This window comes from Tupaia chinensis, unplaced genomic scaffold (genome assembly GCF_000334495.1).
Source record: "Tupaia chinensis unplaced genomic scaffold, TupChi_1.0 Scaffold143654_1, whole genome shotgun sequence".
NCBI lineage: Eukaryota > Metazoa > Chordata > Mammalia > Scandentia > Tupaiidae > Tupaia > Tupaia belangeri.
The window spans coordinates 419,963-428,577 of record NW_006203502.1 but is presented as its reverse complement, the minus strand read 5'-3'; the positions used below and the strand labels follow the sequence as shown (position 1 = coordinate 428,577).

The 8,615-nt window shown below is 38.7% G+C and overlaps 1 long non-coding RNA gene and 1 pseudogene across 1 annotated transcript in view; one reads left to right on the top strand and one right to left on the bottom strand.

Moving 5' to 3' along the window:
- Positions 1–8,615, top strand: part of LOC106733402 (uncharacterized) — a 61,357-nt gene that overhangs the window by 9,725 nt on the left and 43,017 nt on the right. Inside the window, exon 3 of the long non-coding RNA XR_001369509.1 lies at positions 5,773–5,816. This is a non-coding gene — a long non-coding RNA (uncharacterized LOC106733402). The remainder of the gene's footprint in view (positions 1–5,772; positions 5,817–8,615) is intronic.
- On the bottom strand, positions 7,496–7,844 carry LOC102480239 (V-type proton ATPase subunit G 1 pseudogene; annotated as a pseudogene).

The window sequence follows — 8,615 nt, the reverse complement described above, 5'->3', positions numbered from 1 at the left end:
AAAAGGTGGCTTTCAGTTCAGGATGTGTTACATGGGCCTTCTTGAAACATAAGCCCATTGGTCTAATGAATCTTTCATATTTCAGTGGTTTTCTAGTAAAGCCTTCTCCAGCCAAGCAGAATTTTGTAACCATCCTCTTCCATACCTTCTTCTTTCTCTTTCCTATTTGAATAACTTTTAATACTTCTGTTTCTCCCTGGGCTCGAACTTTGGGTAGAGGGACTTCCCATTTTCCCACTTTCTCTTTCCATTTTTGTTTAATCATATTGGAAAGTACTTTATCTTGAGTCCAACAGATAGGCAGGTACTGCTCCTTCTGGAGTCTTTTCATCATTCTTTTGTTTGGTGTTCCTCTTTTCATGTATCTTAATAGGCTGTTTCATTTGTATTTTCTCAGCTTGGCACTGTTATTGTAGGGTCTGGGGGAAGGGAAGAGAAACATGGTGGAAACTTTCTCACCTTTCATACCTGGCAGGCCACCACCAACGGACTATCCTACCCTCCGCCTTTGGCATGCCACCAGTTGAACAGAAACATTGTTTCCCATTGGCCCCAGGACAAGACACCATAATGCTGTGGCAACTGCTCATTGGACAAGGGCCCTAGTAAGAGAATGAACAGCAATCCTTTGGGTGTGACTTCTCCAGACCGAGGGACCTCACCTGAGAGCTTTTCACAGAATAAATTTGATTGGCTTTGCTAAATCCCAAGCCTGACTCTGGTTCTTCCATCTTTGCCACCTCTGATTCCGCCACTGATCATAAGTCTGACCTAACATTTATGATAGAGCTTAGCCTTCAGACCAATCAACTTTTTTGCCTTCTTTGAACATTTATGAGCCTCTGGACGTTCCTTCTTTCTCTCTTTCTCATGGTAATCCAAATGGTATCCATAGCATTTATGATGTAATTCAATGTATTTGTTTTGTGGCATAGTGACAGCTACAGAGTTGCAGGGAGCAATCTTCCGGATCCAAAGAAGTTGTCAACTTTCAGGTCTCAGAGACCAACCAGAAATCCTATTTCCTTAAAAGATATTTTTGCTATAGGGCAAGTGTGCTCACCGAAGAGAGAGAAACAGACAGAGAGAAATGACTCCCAGGGGGGATGGCCACGCTGCAATCCCTTCTCCTCCATTTTCCTCTTAGAACTTTGGACACACACACACACACGCACACGCGCATGCACACCTGGCATAAATTTCAAGCCACTGGGTCCAGCACCTTAACCACTATGCCACCTACTGGTCCCAGAAATCCTGTATTTTGTATGGTTATATATGTTTTCACTGTGGGTTATAGTATCAAAAAATTTTTTTAATTAATTAATTTACAGTCATTCACTATACATCAATACAGTATACAAAATGAATTTTCCATCCAGTATACATTGTATATTGGCTCAATCAAGGATATTATTATACATGTTATCATCAACTAATAATTTTCTATTTCTTGTTTCTTATATATTTTGTTTTTCCTTTTTCCCCCCTTGACTGCCTACCCCTCTCTCGCCCTCTGCCAACATCCCCCTTCTCCCTCACTGTCTCTGGTATATACAGTTGTTTTCCATGCCATTTTTTCACATTTTATTGATTAACTAAAGATCTTAATTAATTAAAAGAGTTTCAATATCAAGTACAGCTGATATATACATATTTAAAAATGCATGTCTGATTTTAGGCATAAACCTCATTGAGTAAAGTGAACATACTATAAAGTAGCACCTTGCTGGGGCTATGTAGCTTACTGAAGTAATTAAATAGGTATTAATAGGTATTTTCAATGCATTTTTAATTTCAAAAGTTTTAGTTTTAATAGATCGAAATTTTAAAATGTTAAGAGAAATTTGCTTAAAACTTAAAGCCAGGAAAAAGGTTAGGTTCATCTTTCTACTATTTGAACTGAATTCTAACGACAGTTCAAGGGAAGACAAAAATCCTTAAATATGGAAATCAGTAATGTTTTTTGTATAAAGTAAAAAAAAATTCTATTTACTAGTTCAGACTCACATAATTAATCTCTCTTCTATGAATGTGTAGTGTTACTGTGGTCTGATCTTTCGATGTAAACTCTGGAAGTTAACATTCATCCTGGACTTGCCCCTACCATTAGGCTGGCCATTCTCTTGGTTGTTTCTTATACTCTTATTTCTGTGTTTCCAACTTTAGTTTTCCTGTATTCCCTTCAGCATTTTTTGGACAGCTGGTTTGGTGTTGGTAAATCTTTCAGGTTTGGTTTATCTGAGAATTTTTTTTTCTATATGAAAGATAATCTTTCTGGGTACAGTAGTCTTGGTTGAAATTGTTTTTCACTTAACACTTTGAATATATATTCCCATTCTTTCCTTGCTTGCATTGTTTCTGATGAGAGGCCCAATATTAGTCTGATGGGACATCCTTTGAAATTAACTTGATGCTTCTCCCTTACCAATTTTAGTATCTTGTCTCTGTTTGTAGTTTTGGTCAATCTGGCTACTATGTGCCTTGGGGAAGATCTTGGGTCGATTCTATGTGGGGTCCTTTGTACTCCTGGGTCTGGATATTTGAGTGCCTCTCTAGGTTTGGAAAGTTTGCTCTAGGATTTCATGGAGTAGACTGTCAATGTCCTTATTAGTTTCTTCACCTTCTGGGATACCAATGATCTGGATGTTTGGGCATTTAATGGTGTCTAGTGTTACTTGTATATTATTCTCATTTTGGGGGGTTATTTTCTTGGTCTTTTTGGTGAATTTTTTTAGGTCAGAGGTTCTATCTTCTACATCTAGGATTCAATCTTCTGCATGGTCTAATCTGCTTTTGATATTTCAAGGGAAGTTTTGATTTTCTGTATTACAGCCTTCATCTCTAACAATTCCATTAGATTTTTTTTTTATGATGTGTATCTCATCTTTCTGCTCATGCAAGAACTTCCTCACCTCCTGGAACTCGGTGTCTCTTTTCTTCTGCATCTTCTGGAGTTTGTTATCTTTCTTCTCTTGCATCTCTGTTAGCTTTTTTAAAAATTTTTTATCTGACATTTCCATTATTTCCATTATGTTCTTTCTGGAGGAAGAGGAGTTATTCTTTTCCATAAGAGAAGAGATATTTTCTTGGTTTTTTATATTTCTTGTCCCTCTGTGGTGGTTTCTGGCCATCAGATGGATTAAATGTTTTTTACTAATTTTTGCTGTTAAATCTGAGCAATCAGAGGAATACAGAACGAGGTGTCTGCAGGCTGTAAACAGTACCATTTTTCTCCCTTTTTACAACTGAAAATTGAGGATTAATCTGACCCTAAAAGTATGCAGAAATTTGGCTACTGAGCACCTAGACCTGTTTAGAAAATAAGAGTATGGAGGATGAGCAGAAAAGTGAGAAAGATAAAAAGAAAAAGAAAAGGAATAGAAAAAAACAAAGCAGAGAAAAAGATTTTTAAAAAAGACAAAAACAAAAAGAAGAGAAGAAAAATTTTTTTTCTGTCAAAAAATGAGAACCTTTGGGACCAGCAGTTAGCGTAATGGCTATGTCACTGGACTCCCATGTAGTCGACCACTGTTCGAGTCCCGGACCCGGTGGCTTAAAACTCACACCAGGTGCGTGTGCGTGCATGCCCAAGATCCCAAGAGGAGAATGGAGGAGAAGGGATTGTGGCGTGGCCATCCCCCCTGGGGGGTGATTTCTCGCTTTCTGTCTCTATGTCTCTCTCTGTCTGTCTGGCAAGCGCACGTGTCCTGTAGCAAAAACCTCTCCAAAAAAAAAGATATCCTTTAGGTGGTTGAAATCCCTAAATGTGACCACTTATAACTGAAATATAGATGGCTGTTGCTTGGCTTATCCTTTGGGGGCAGGGGAAAGGTAAGAATAAGAAAGACAAAAGAGCAGCAGAGAGCTAAACTTAAAAATTAAAAAAAAATTAAAATATATAGAGAGAGATGGAAAGAGACAGAGAGAATAAGTAGGGTGTTCTAACCTGGCTCCTGGCTAGACTGGGGAGCAGAAAGGTTAAGTCTGGGCAGAGAGTATTCAGTGGTTGAAATCCCTAAATGGGGCTGCTTATAATTAAATACAGAGGGTCTCTGATTGGCTTATCCTAGCTCCTTGCTAGACTGGGGAGCAGTAGGGTGAAGTCTGGGCAGAGGGTCTTCAGTGGTTCAAATAGAAAAAAAAAATTTTTTAAAAGAGGTTTTTCCTTGCGGTACATGTGCTTGCCAGAGACAGAAACAGAGAAAGGAAAAGTGAGAAATCACCCTCTCCATGGGGAATGGCCACACTATAATCCCTTCTCCTCCTTTCTCCTCCTGGGACTTTGGAAGCACATGCACTGGGCTTGAGTTTCAAGCCACCAGGTCCAGGACTCCAACCACTGTTGACCACACTTTGAGTCCAGTGTCTTAATAACTAAGCTACCTCCTGGACCCTTAAATTTCTATTTTAGAAGGTTTTTTTCTATTCTAAGTTCACATAGAAATTTTACTACATTTTAATCTATTAATTTTGTAGTTTAACTTTACATATGTAGGTGTTTAACTAATCCTAGAGTCCAGGGTTTTTTTAAAGAATTATTTTATTTAACTTTATTTATTTATTTACTTACTTACTTATTTTAATTTGACCAGGGAGAGACAGAGTGAGAGAGCAAGCGAGAGGGAAAGTGAGAAAGCAAGCCGCCAGATCCAAGACTCAAATCATAGTCAGCCATGTGAGAATCCATCGCCTTAACCACCACGCCACCTGCCGGCCCCTCTAGAGTCCAGTTTTATAATATAAAAAAACACATCTCATAATTATCTCTTACAACTTTTTGTAAGATATTTTTTTCTTGCCCCTAGATGAAATGTTTCGCAAATGTTATTACAGTCATTCTTAAATAATAATAAATGCGGTGGACAAGATCAGCCTCAATTTGCTAAATAAAATGCCCCATTTGGGCCAGATGGTGGCCCATGAAACACAATGCTCTGCAAGACTGACCCACATTGGAAAGTTCCAGATTTGCATTCAGAGAGTTCCTTGAGTACAATAGGCATACACATGCGCATGATACAAAGATGGTGGAAGCTAGGGGTGGATCACAGTGTCAAGACCCTGTGAAGATTCTGTCACTTTCTTGCTCATGGAGGAAATATGTAAACTTAAACAAATATCCAGTACATTGTAATGGTCAGTACTCCACATTGTTTAATTTTTTTTCTGGACTGGCTTAGTAGCACAGCAATTAAGCTCTGCACATAGGGAGCTTGAACCCATAGAGCCAACCGTGGTTCCAATGCTGGCACTGGCAGCATGTGCTACCATGCCCCAAATACTGATAGGATAGAGAAATGTAGGGGCAAGGATTGAAGCATAAACACAACCCATTCACAGGTGTTTTTTTTTTTTTTCCTCTCTCTCTTGCTCTCTCTCTCACACACACTTTTTAACTCTCTCTCTGATGAGCTCATGTGGCCTTTGTCAATGAAAGAAAAATAAACTTCCTTACAACTGAAAATTATTTAAAGATTCTTCTGGGCCAGCCCAAGGTCTGGTGGTTAAGGCAGCTAGACCCTACATGGTCAATTTTGTGGTTCAAGTCTCAGACCCATGGTTTAAGAAACACTCTGGATGCACATGCATGGAGCAGAAGGGATTGCTGCATAACTATTTCCCATGGGAGGGGGTGCTTTCTCCCTCCCCCCCCTCTCTGGCAAGTGCATATGTCCCCTGGGGGTAAAAATCTTCCTGCATAAAGGAAAGAGAGTGTGTGAGCACTTTTTCTATTTCCCCCTTCACGTTCTTCTCATGTTCTTCTTACAGATTGTCTCATCCTCCCTAGAATAGAAGGTAAAAGGGAATAAAAGGTAAGAGAGAAGACTAGTCTTACTTAACTGGTATTGTAATCAGTGTTTGGTTTTTCTTTTGCCTTGGTGAATAGTCAAAGCTGATCTTTTTTCTTATTGTCAGGTACTTTTCTGGATTTCTGAGCAAAAAATTTTGCTGGAGATCTTTAACTACATGGAAGCCACGATATTCAAACATCCTCTTTACAGAGGCCACTTAAAATCCTTACATTACCCTTTGGGATATAGTGGTCAGTCTTTTCTAGTGGGTTACATTGAGTGTCCAGAAATTCTCTAGGATAGGATCCAAGATTACCTAAGGTTAACTCCCTTTTGGGAACCGACTTTCAGTCACCACATGAGAATTAGGCTCTTTCCATTTCCCCTAAAAGCTAAGGGAAAAGTGAAAGATTTTCTTCTTCTTTTTTTGCTTTCAGAATATATTTTAGCATGCCGTTTGTTTGTTTGTTTGTTTTATGAAAGAATTATTTGTTTTGGGACCAGCAGATGGCATAATGATTATGTCACTGGACCCCTATGTAGTTGACCATAGTTCGAGTCCAGGACCTTGTGGCTTAAAACTCATGCTGGGTGTGTTTGTATGTGTTCCCAAAATCCAGAGAGGAGAATGGAGGAGAAGAGGATTGTGGTGTGGTCATCCCTTCAATGGAGAAGAGGATTGTGGTGTGGCCATCTCTCTGGTTGGCAATTTCTGTCTTTTTGTCTCTCTGTCTTTCTGGCAAGTGCATGCACCCTATAGCAAAAAATCTAAAATTAAACAAACAAACAAACAAAAAATAAACAAAACAAAACAAAAAACAATTATGTGTTTTATTTTCCTTATTTTAAGATAACTGCATCTGTAACTTTTTATAATTATTGTTTCAGGTGGATCAGAGATTTAAATATAAAAGTTGAAATCATAAAAGTTCTAGAAATAATGTAAAAAAATTTTAATAGCCTCAGGACCTGAGAATTTTTCTAACATAAAACCTAGAGCAAATAATGGAAAACACTGATAAATTAGTTTTTTATTTTTATGTATCAATAATTTTAAATGCCAGAAAAAAATTAGTTGGAAAACATTACTGGCAATATATTTTACAGAAAAGGCAAATTTTCATAATGAAACAGGTACTACAAGTCTATAAGGAAAGAAAATAACCCAAAAGAAAATAGCAATGGATATAGAAATAGATCATAGATGATGAACAAAAATGGCTTTTCAATATGTGTGTTTTTAGCTGCTCAGATTGTCATAACAGTTCAATAGATTAGATGCTTTAACTAATAGAAATATATTAATCTCTTTGTATATTTACATTTAATAATTTTACATTTTACAGCATACAATATGGGCTCTCAAAGCACAAATGCATTCAAAGAATTTTTTTAACTAGATCTAAGAAAGAAAAAGTTAACACTGAGATGTGTTGCTTGAGTTAAACGCATAGGAAAACAATGTACACCCATTAAATTTCTAAGAAATACGAAATAAAAAGATGAATCCTTTGGATAAGTTCTAAGTCTGAACAAAGAAGCTAAATTTGCTACTCTGCAAAAAGTGAAGGGACCTGTTGTACAATATACAGAAATAATGCAGTGCCTTTCACAAGAATGTAAATGGAGCTCTATAAAGCTTCATTTTCCATGAGGGCATCTAAAATATCAATCTATAGGACAGGAACTTTGTTCTTCTCCTATCCATTTATGCAGTAGTTTTCATGGATTTCTGGCTGGATGTTGCAGATGAAAGCCAAGAGGTTATCTAAGACTTCATCCCTGTCTTGTAGGAAGTAGGTCTGGAGGACTGTCATCAACTGGGTCTCCTTTTCCACTTTGGGACTACAACTGCCTTGGGATCCCAGAGTTGCAGCTTCCTTGGCTTTGAACACTTTCTCCCTCTGCAGGGGGTACTGTTCAATGTCAACCTGAGCTTCTTTGGACTGCTTCAGCCTCTGGTTCTTTTGCTTGTGTGCCTTGGACATCTCTGCCGTCCCACCTCTTGGCCTGCAGCAATTGTTAGATCTCCTGGGACTGGCTGGTCATAGTGGCAGTGACTCCTAGGCCCTGGTGAGTGGCCTTAACCTGCTAGAGGGTCCTTTGGGTTGGCTGATTCTGTGGCCCATGACCTGCGCTTGTCCACATTCATCATATATTGAGCAAGAACATTCAAAGCAGAAATTTATTTTCTTACAGTTCGGGAAACTGGAAACCCAAGGTGGTTTCTGGTGAGGTTTGTCTTCTTGGCTTGCCTACAATCATGTTATTGTTCTGTCCTCGTATTGCCTTTCTTTGGTGTGTGAGAGAAGAAAGATCTCTGGAGTCTCTTCCCCTTAGTGTATGAACACTAATTCTGTCAGATTAGGACCTAGCCACATGATCTTCTTGTAACCTTAAGTACTCCTTAACAACCCTGCCTCCAAATAGAGTTGCATTATGTGATAGGGCTTCAATGTGAATTTTTATGAGTGGACTCAATTCAGTCAATAACAATATGAAAAAGATGTTTATCCTCAGTGATAAGAATAAAATGGGGACCAGCCAGTGGCATAGTGGTTAAAGAGCTGAACTCCCACTTAGTTGACCATAGTTTGAGTCCTGGACCCAGAGGCTTGAAACTCATGCTGGGCACATGTGTGTGGGTTCCCAAAATCTCAAGAGGGGACTGAAGGAGAAGGGATTGTAGTGTGGCCATCCCTCCTGGGGGGTGATTTCTTGCTTTCTGTCTATCTCTCTGGAGCATGTGCCCCATAGTAAAAATATCTTTAAAAAAGAGAGAGAGAGAGAGAGAGAGAGAGAGGGAGAGAGAGAGAGAGA